General features: G+C 37.8%; 1 long non-coding RNA gene across 1 annotated transcript; it reads right to left on the minus strand.

Moving 5' to 3' along the window:
• Positions 1 to 1,642: 1,642 nt before the first annotated feature.
• On the minus strand, positions 1,643 to 9,385 carry LOC138849107 (uncharacterized). Its single transcript, XR_011387529.1, has 3 exons — positions 9,194 to 9,385; positions 2,771 to 2,953; positions 1,643 to 1,890 (listed from the first exon to the last, which is right to left on the minus strand). It is a non-coding gene; the product is annotated as an uncharacterized lncRNA (long non-coding RNA).
• Positions 9,386 to 10,306: the final 921 nt, after the last annotated feature.

Consider the following 10,306-nt stretch of genomic DNA (forward strand, 5'->3'; position numbering starts at 1 on the left):
TAATAGCGTAGATGATAAATGATATTGAAATAATGGAAATTTTCTAAGCTTCATGAGCAAACCCTTTGGAGGATGCTGCTATGGATTATCTTTTTGGGGGAGGATGTTAGGAAATAATTTTTACTCAATTTAAAAAATAGATTACACTTGGTACAACTCAAATATCTTAGTGTAACATAATTTGCATACTACATTTAGATTTTCATGTGCAGCACTGTTTATATTCCAGATGAAATTACTTATAGCTAGATGCGTTTATTTAATTCTTATACATATTAAAATGTATAAAACATTCACCAACACATTTGAAAGCATAAATCAAGTGAAAAGAGAAACTGTTGACTGATTGCTTTAGTTAGAAATACTGACATACTAGTTAATCTTATGAATGATCATATCCAGTAGCTACACTAAAAACCTGCACCAGTATCTGTTCCACAATGAAGAGAAAAATCGGAGTACAAACGTGATTGAACAATGAGCACATGGAAATATGTATATTGTTCTAAAAAATGGCTTAACATTTTAATTCTAAAATATTCTGCTTTCCAGAATTCAGCCAAGACTAATCTATAAATCATTAATTTATTCAAAATATCAAATCTAAAAACGAAAGAGTGATAGAAATATCATGTTGTATCTTCAGAAGAATTGGTTATCAAAGTTATTCTCGAATCATTCTCTCCATACATGAATTGTGAGCTCATTATTGCACATTTGAAAATATTGCAAAATTTCAATATTCTTTTCTTATGTAATATTATTGAAAAATAGTGCTGAAAGAATCTACAAGCTTTAGGGAAGTTTTCCTTAAGAATTCCCCATAAAATAAATCACTTTGTGTTCAGACAGTATCTGTGAGCAGACAAGTATTTGAAAATATGCAAAATTAAAAAGTCGAATAAAATAAAGCGTATTTTTCAGGGTTCCATATATAAAATTTATGTAGATTAAATTGGCATATGGTGCAGTCTATCTTTGCAAATTATCTTTTGAGGCCAGAGATGGAAAGGGAGGAGGAAAAGTTCCTTGTTAAGCAAAGTAGTAGTGCCCAGCTCAGCACTACAACAGGAATGTTTCCCAGCACTATGCAAACATGGAAATTGCTGCACAAACAAAGGCCACCCTGCTAAGTTCAGCTCACCCTTTGATGTGCGAAACTACAAATCACTTCTTCTTTTAATAAAGCAAGATCTGTGGACAACAACCCTTGTGTCCTGCTGGGTTATAGAGTAAATACTTCTACTTCTTCAGATAACATTTTTCTCCTAATAAATTTGGATCACATGTGGTTTTTAGTGCTTTGCCTGGTACCTTCTTGACAATGCACCAAGTAAGTTTTAGTGCCTTGGCCTCTCTACCATAAAGATCATTAAATCAGTGGGGGTTAGGTGTTTGGTATGTGAATGGAATTTCCAAAAATGTAGTTACTTTTCCCATTAAAAATATCTTAAGATTACCTTTGAAAGATAATTTTTGAATTTGCATTTTCTTATTATTTAGAAGCTGTGAATGATACCAGTGGTATACCCATGATCTGTAAACTTAGCTGTATATAGTAATTTTGTGGGAAGTATTTTGAGGTCCCCTAAGTGGATACATAAACAGTTATTTACTCTCCTAAAAATATTAGCTACAATACTTTTTATTTTTATTGTTTTAAAGATTTTTATTTATTTATTTATTCAAAAGTCAGAGTTACACAGAGAGAGGAAAGGCAGAGAGAGAGAGAGGTCTTCATCCGATGGTTCATTCCCAATTGGCTGCAATGGCCGGAGCTCTGCTGATCCAAAGCCAGGAGCCAGGAGCTTCTTTCGGGTCTCCCAGGTGGGTGCAGGGGCCCAAGGACTTGGGCCGTCTTCTACTGCTTTCTCAGGCCACAGCAGAGAGCTGGATCGGAAGAAGAGCAGCGGGGACTAGAACTGGCGCCCATATGGGATGCTGGTGCTTCAGGCCAGGGCTTTAACCTGCTGTGCCACAGCTCCGACCCCCAGCTGCAATGACTTAACATTTCACTGATTCTCAAGTATTTGAAGGTTCCAGAAATACCAATGACTGGCCCAGTAAAGAATATGGCAAACAACTTTTCTACAGAAAAACTGCTGTCAGTGTGGCAGTAAAGGTCCCATTTGGAAAAGGATGACATTCTCAAAAAGGATAGTTGAGACTTTAATCAAAGGACAATTTAGAAATCAAGGTTAGGTTTTGAGGTAGCTAAAAAGGAATGGGGTTGCAACAGTATCACCACTGGACTGGGCAAGGGGAGAAAGCAGTTAACAGTCCCAGAAAGAGCTACAGGCACAGCTGATGCAAAGCTAACCCACAGGAGCCATGACTTTGCTGATAACCCATGGTCTGTCATGGAATAAAACTTCCCAAGTTTTTCTACTGCTATTGCTTGTCAGGGCAAATGTCTAAGATCAATCAGAAGCCAGAGGACAGGGACACAGTTAAAAAAGCCTGTAGGAATTAGCTTCATGATGCCAGAACAGAATGGAGATGCGTACGGAGTGAGTTGGGGGAATTAGGAGGGCCCAGTATTTCATAAAATTTGAGCTTGAGGGCTGTTAGTAGGAGACTTCAGGTAAAGAAAGCTCATAGAGAGCATTTGCAACATTCTTAGATGGCATTTATGGCATCTCTTTGTTTTGTTGATCAGCCCAGCTTCTTCAAGGACAAAGGAAGTTTACTTAGGTATTGAAAATAGGAGATGTCCTTATTTTGTGAAAAGTTAGTTTCCTCACATCCACCTTCTCCTCTACCCACTTACCCAGAGCATCCTAGCATTGCTGAGCAGCTTTGTCACAGAGCAGGCCAATTGGTTGATGATGCAAGTCATAGAGTTGAGTTCTTCGTAGATCTGAACATTGTTTTATTGGTTTCAAGACCATAAATTCTTCATTTCCTTGACTACACCCTTCTCTCATGACCAGTATGTGTGTGGAGCAGGAGGCTAAAGGGTGGGAGGAAGGAAGGTTAGGAACATTGCAAAGACAGAATTGATAATTATGCCCTGGACTTACCAAGACAACATCATCTTTAATTACTGAACAAATTTAATTCATCCATTAGTAGAATAATGTTATCCTTGATAATAGCTTGTTAGAATTCTTTCTAGGGTACTCTATGTTTATATACAACTTCTCTTTTAACACTTTAAAACCATCTTCTAAGGCGGGTTGGTCAAATCTGATTTGCTCTAGTTTTACAAACAGGGATGTTGAGCTATATGAGGGGCCTTCAAAGAGTTTGTGGAAAATGCATATTATGAAAAAACTATGCATGGCTTTCTAGTTCAGTATTAGTTTTATTGCTATTGATGCTTAGAGAATACACTCTAGAAGCCTAACAGATATTTTTTACATTCAGATCCTTCTGTTATTTCTGAGTGAAACATAATGATAACAAGTTTAGATTGCTTAAAATAAAATGACTTTAAAATGACTGATAATGATTTTTTTCTTTTTATGTCTATTAACATTAGAGAATAATCAGAATGCAATTACTTGCCAGTGACATTTTCCCCCTTACAGGAAAATCTTTGAAAAAGTCACTTAGAAAAACATAAGGCAAAATGTGCTGCAAGAGTATTTCAAGTTACAAAGCTGATTAACTGTAAGTGAAAAATATATACTTCAAAAAGCTGTTAAATTATATTTTAGATTACTTGTTTAATAAAGATAAATTGGCTTAACGTAAAGTATTTACTAAAACACTTTCCCAAAAAGTTCATGAAAATGCATAGTATGAAAAAACTGCATAGATTTCAAAAGTATTTCCACAAAACTAAACTTAACCTCTGATTCCATTATCCATGAACTTTTTGAAATATCCTTATATTTGTTTTAGGAAAGTATTGTGAAAAATAGTTTCCCATTTACCACCATTAGGAAATCCATAAAGACAACAAATGAAAACTAGGAGCTTAAATAGTAAATCAGAATTAAAGGTGGTATAAAATTGTAACTAAATTTTGACTCTTCTACATATAGTACTTCATAGAGAACTGTAAGTTCTAGGGTGTTCTAAAATCAGAACTCTACAAAACCTTACTGAGGTGTGCTCCTGTTCCATTTTAAAAGAAGACAAGGTTGTGTCTGTTCAGAGTGGAAGACATATACAACGGTAAATTTAATTGAAATGAAAATCTTCCTTTGTACTGACTCCATATGTGAGATGATTTCTGCTTCTAATAATGAATTCATAGGATTTATTGCTTTAAAGATTGTTATAATTTAGCTGTACAAAGTGAATCATCACATTTTTCTGTCTCAAAATAGTAGAAACTTGTGTGCTTGTGTGTTCATGCTAATACCCATTTTCATATTTCTATTAGGCAGCAGAAAATTATTTTTAAATGCTATGTATCATTTGAGTCAAGTTCTGCTTATATTTTTTTCTTTTTTGATAGTGGTTCCAATTTCTTTAAAATTGAGTTATCAAATAGATTGATACATCTGACATCCTCAATTGTCTTAGAGGCATTTCCTTTACAAATTCTGGTGAAGATAATGCCTTGAAATGCTTTCAGAAGATTAATCCCAGGCTCTAGACACAGAGTAGGAGAAACACTGTTTTTATCCTGTGGAGGGTCATTGTCTCTGGAATTTCTTTCATCCAACAGGCTCTGGTTTATCCACATGCATCTTTGGCAAGCAAAATCACAACACACCAATTGCATCTTGTTCCGTGTGGGCTATTACCAGAGTGATGTAAATACCATCACCAATTATTATTAACCAAGTCCTGACTCTGCAAAGAGTTCTGCAGAACTAAAATTTCCCTGCAGGAAAGCAGCACTTGGCTTTTAAGTTACTTTATTGAGGTGTAATCTGCACCCCATAAAAATCAATTCATTTTATGTGCACAAAATAATGATTTTTATGCATTTATGCACTGTATACATATACAGACTTGTGACTATGATTGATTTTAGAATATTTCTATCACTTCATAGGAAAAGCCTCCTTGGTTTTCAAATTTGAAAAATAATCACAAATAAATAAATTATTTATGTTTATGAGTATAATATGCAAATATAATTACAGATTCTAATAAGAAATTATTTTTAATCTGTGGATTTTTGTAGTCAGAGTAATACTTTGAAATCTTGCCTATGATGGAGTTGACAAACTTTTGGAGTAAATGTTGCTGCTGTTAGTCTATTATTAAACATGAAGATGTTGAAATTCTAATAGAATTACATACAAATGTGTTCAAGCTGCAGAAAATTCTTGGAAAAAATGCTTTCAAAAGTCATCTTACTACAAATAAGTTTACAAGTTTATCTATAATCATTCTACCAAATGAGATTGTTTCCCTTTACAACTGCTGAAGAGCTAGGGATCATGGGATCTATTTAAAATAATAAATAAGAAAGGACATGAGAAGTTGCTAAATCAAAAAACTGTTTCTAATGGTAGCCTATTTATCAGCACTAACAGTGGAAATGCTGCCCCTCAAGATCATTAATCCAAGCACCTTTCTCAACCAGGCAGCTACTTTAGGGAAGCCCAAATGTCATAAGAAAATGGCCTTACAGTTTCTGCGTTTGCAACTGAAAATTTCTTTTTTCTTTGTTAGTTTCCCAGGATTGCCCTGAGAAAGTACCACAACCTAGGACTTTTGAAACTACAGACGTGTATTTTCTCATCGCTCTGGAGTCTGGAAGTCTGAAATCCAGGTGATATGGGCTAGTCAGGCAGGCAGCTGCTGAGCTGGAAGTCACAGCCCCAATGTAATTCTGTCAATCAACATGCTCCCTGAGCTGCATCTGCTTCATGTAGGACCTAAGGGACACCATGAAGAATGGATATTGTGTTCCATGTGGTATTTCTGGAAGGGTCATATAATTCCCAGGTAGCTTCATGTCCAGAGGACCACCCTAAACTGCATTAAAAAACAATTAATAGGGGTTCTTGCTTTTCTGGTGTTTTTTCTGTTTCTACTCTCCCTCTCCTCCTTTTGGGCAATCTTCTGGCCTACTGTTCAACCATGACTGATATTTCTTTGTGTGGGGCAACCCATGCTCATGTATGTGGATTTACTTTTTCACCTCTTGAATAAAATTTAACTTTTACACATCAGTACTTAGAATGTCTGCCTTTGTGCATAACAAGGGTTTGAAGTAAAAAATTGATACCCTCTTGCCCACATCACAGACATGAGCAAGCCTTGCCCTTCCTTGGGCCCTGGATAGAATTCTTCCTGGATTCTTCCTACTTTGTTGGTGGTGACTAATATATATATATATATTTACATTCCTTGGCTTGCAGCTGCACTGCTGCCATTCCTGCCTCTGTCCTTACAGGTGCTGAACTCCCTGTGCATGTGTTACCTTATCTTAACCTGATGATATCTGCAATGATTTTTTTTTTTTTTTGCCAACCAGGTCATATTAACAGATATTAGGGGCTAGGAATTCAACACATCTTGTGAAGAAACCCAATTTAACCCACAACAATGTGGATCATTAATCATTAATCAGGCATGGGACTCTGTTGTAAACTTGAAAGCCTTTCTGAAGACCAAGGAGTCCTTTTGAGGTCCTACACTCAGGTTGAAATGGGGTTTTCAAAGGTCAGAGGTCTCCTCAAATCATGTAACTATAAAGAAACTAAGAAAAAAAGCTAAAAGTAAAATCTGTAATCTTTCTTATTCTTTCACTATCTGACTAATGTTGTGAAACATACTTAGCATATATTGGGAAGAAATCTCTCTCACTTGTTCTCTAATTTTTCAAGCAAAATACACAGGCAAATATTCTGAAATGGAATCATATGGTGATTTCTTTCTCTTTGCAATTACACTTCACAGGAGTCAGAGCAGTTTCTTTCCCCGTTTGATGTTCAACGGGTTTCTATGGAAACAAGCGGCACAGCTTGGGTTAGATGAGATGCATGTGTCCCACACATTTGGGCATTGTCTGTCATCCCACTGCTCTTAACTCCCATTGTTAGCCTTGTGTAGGCACTATTTACTCATTTGTATCTTAGATTCATATTAATTTTATGATTTTGATTGGTGCCTAAAATATCTACATCTTGTTGATAACAGGATGTTAAGTGAGGCTCTTCCTGTTTGGTTTTCAGTAGAGGCTCAACCAGAGCTGACAAGTATACCCCCACATGACTTCACCTGGACTGGTACAGGAAGGTGCTTCTGTTACCCTTAGCTCACCGAAGCTTCTCATTTAGAAAGCAGTTTAGAAACTCAAGAGAGGAGGAAGCATTTTCAGGAGGAGTCTTGAAAGACAGGTGTCATTGGACTGTGATTCTTTCTGTGAGATGAGGGCTGGGAGGTATGTCCTTGTTCCCTCAGATGTGAGGGGCTTTGTGGAGTTCATGCAGGGAGTTTTCTCTGGGACTTTGGTGGTGTGGTGGAAGACCGTCATGCTGAGTTCCATGAAGACAGGAAGCTGACAGAAGAGACCTGTAGTGACAGAGGAGAGTGCTACTCTTGGAAGTAACCACATCCCCTACAGGGGTCTGGATGAGGACCACATGTGAGAGCCTTCTGAGATTTTCCTGGGATCTGTCTAAGAAAACAGCCTGAAGATCCAGGTGGCCTTGCAGGCTGTCTGGAAATGACTTGCAGATAACCATGGTTGAAGAAGAAGCAAGAAAATGGAGACGCTGAGAAGCACAGAGGTGAGATGCATCTTGAAATCTTGAAATCATCAAGAAAATACCCACAAGAGAAAAAGTCCCTTAAACCTCTGCCAAAGCCACATAGCTAAAGAGTCACGGACCTTTGATGGGGTGGAAAATAACTAACCCCACAAAACAGACTCAGTTGGTCACAAAAGAAAACAAGTTGTTTTCTTTCCTCTTTTTAAAAGATTTATTTATTTATTTGAAAGGTAAAGTGATAGAAAGGGAGAGACACAGAGAGATCTTCTATCTGCTGGTTCACTCACCAAATGGCCATGATGACTCAGGTTGGGCCAGGCTGAAGCCAGGACCCTAGAATTTCCTCCAGGTTTCTAACATGGGTGGCAAGGCAGGCTATCTTCCACTGATTCCCCAGGTGCATTTGTGGGGCACTGTATTGGAATCAGAACAGCCAGAACTCAAACTAGCACTCAGTTTTAGGAATGCCTGCTTTATAAGAGTGGTTTAGCCTGTGCACCATAATGCTGGACCCATTAAGTTGCTTTCTGATTTGTAAATATGTCTTACTTTTTTTTTTTTAAATGAAACTAAAATATTCTTCCATGCAGTGGGCATTCTTTTGCCAGGTAATGATTGGACTCTCACAATGCAGAGAATACACATGACAGTCATTTTCCAAAATACTATGTCATATATATTATGTATATGTGTCAATGGAGGATACCAACATTTAAATAAAGAATACCTGTGTGTATATTTAAAGAACTCTCTCAATTGTAAGTATCTGTTAAACACAATGTGCCAAGAACTGTTTCTCTAAGTGGAAACCTTTGTTTCAGCTGGGTAGTGATTTTAATAGAACCAGCAACAACTTGGAATTCTTCTTGTCAGCTCTTCACATAGGCATCTCACCAGAGAGGGGACATACAAACATGATGCAATTTTTACCTGACTATCATCTACCCACCACTTGGATTTTTTTTAATTTATTGAGAGGTAGTCAAAGAGAGAAATAGAAAGAGAAAAGGCTCCATTTGTTGATTCATCTGCCAAATGCCTGCAATAGCCAGGTTCTGACTGGAGCCAAAGCTGGGACCCAGAGACTCAATCCAGGTCTCTGTATGTGGCAGGAGCCCAATTACTTGAGCCATCACCTACTGCTTCCCAGGGCGCACATTGGTAGGAAGTTGGAATCAGTGTCTGGAGCAGACTGTGGAACCCAGAATCTTTGATTTGGGACATGGGCATCTTAACAACTAGGCCAAATGCCCTGCTCTGTTCACCACTCATCACAGTCTTTGCTAGGACTCAGAATTTAAATAGAAGTTTCCCCAACGAACCCAGTTCCTGTAGTGTTTCTCTTGGTGCAAGTACACATACAGAGGGGTCAGAAAAGACATTTCCCCTTTAGAAACTTCAGAGAGATTTCAGCCCCATCTTATATCCTACTCCTTAATAGAATGTGTCAGCTTAAATGCTACGACCTGATGGTAGCCTCCCGCGCCCTGTACAGTTTTTCCTTACATTCCCCTCCCCAGCTTCCCCATTCTGGCAACTGAAGAACCATTTTCCTTACTTACCAAGGGTGACAATCCTGGACATCTTTCACCTTTCCAGCACATTTAACATCCAAGTTGTGCTCTTACTGTTTTTCAAAACAGCTCCCATTGCTGGATCTTCCTTTGCAGTCTTACCAAGTTTCACTCACTGCCTGCATTCGCCCAGTCTTCAAAACTGTGCCACCCCTGGGTTCTCTCTTTTTGATTGTCCCCACACAGCAGGTGATTGCTCTCTAAAACAGCTCCGCATATCGCTCTTGTTTATGAACATTTTGTGGCTTATCACTGCCTCAGAACAACCATAAAACTCCACATGAAATTGGGACACCATCTCTGGATGATGAAGTCTCTTGGACCATTGTCCATTATGTTTTATTCTTACTCTGTAGAATGCCTTTGTATCCCCAAAGATAATTTCCTTCATTCACTAAAAAATGCTTGCAACTCTGCTAGATGCCAGTGATACCACAGTGGAAATGAAAGAGTCCATTGGCACAAATCACTTGGAGTCTGGAGGGGCAAATGAGTTTCATGTTGGGAAGCACAAAGTCCTATAGGATAGGAAAGACACATAATACCAGGCTTGTGTTACAAGAGAAGGCTCCTCAAAGAAAGTGAGATTTACACTGAGACTGGAAGGCAAGACAGGAATTTTCAAGGGGAAGGCTGGTCAAGCAGTGAACCATGTGGAAGAAAAAGCTTGGGTTACAATCCACAGGTGAGACTGAATGTGGTTTAGTTTATGCAAACAAGACACATTTTGCTCCTTTAGAATATAGCATGCCGATGCCTGAGAAGGATAAATCCTGCATGTCATGATATATGAATTTATTTTACAAAAAATGTTGAGATTTTTGAAGTTTTTAAAGAAGAAAAATAAAACAGATGTAAAATATACTCTCTGGCTGCTGAGTGCACAATGGGTCAAGAAGAGACAGGTAGGAAGGTAGGAAGAAGCTTCTGAAATCCAGATGTGAGTTCACACTGGCCCAGATTTGTGATTTGGCATTGAGGATGGATGTAAGTCCATAACATTGAGGAACATTTTGAGATAAAAAGATATGAATTGCAATTAATCATAAATGTGGCAAATTAAAGATGGCTCTTAGGTTTTTATTTTGACCAATTATAAGA

Source organism: Oryctolagus cuniculus, chromosome 3 (assembly GCF_964237555.1).
Source record: "Oryctolagus cuniculus chromosome 3, mOryCun1.1, whole genome shotgun sequence".
Lineage (NCBI taxonomy): Eukaryota > Metazoa > Chordata > Mammalia > Lagomorpha > Leporidae > Oryctolagus > Oryctolagus cuniculus.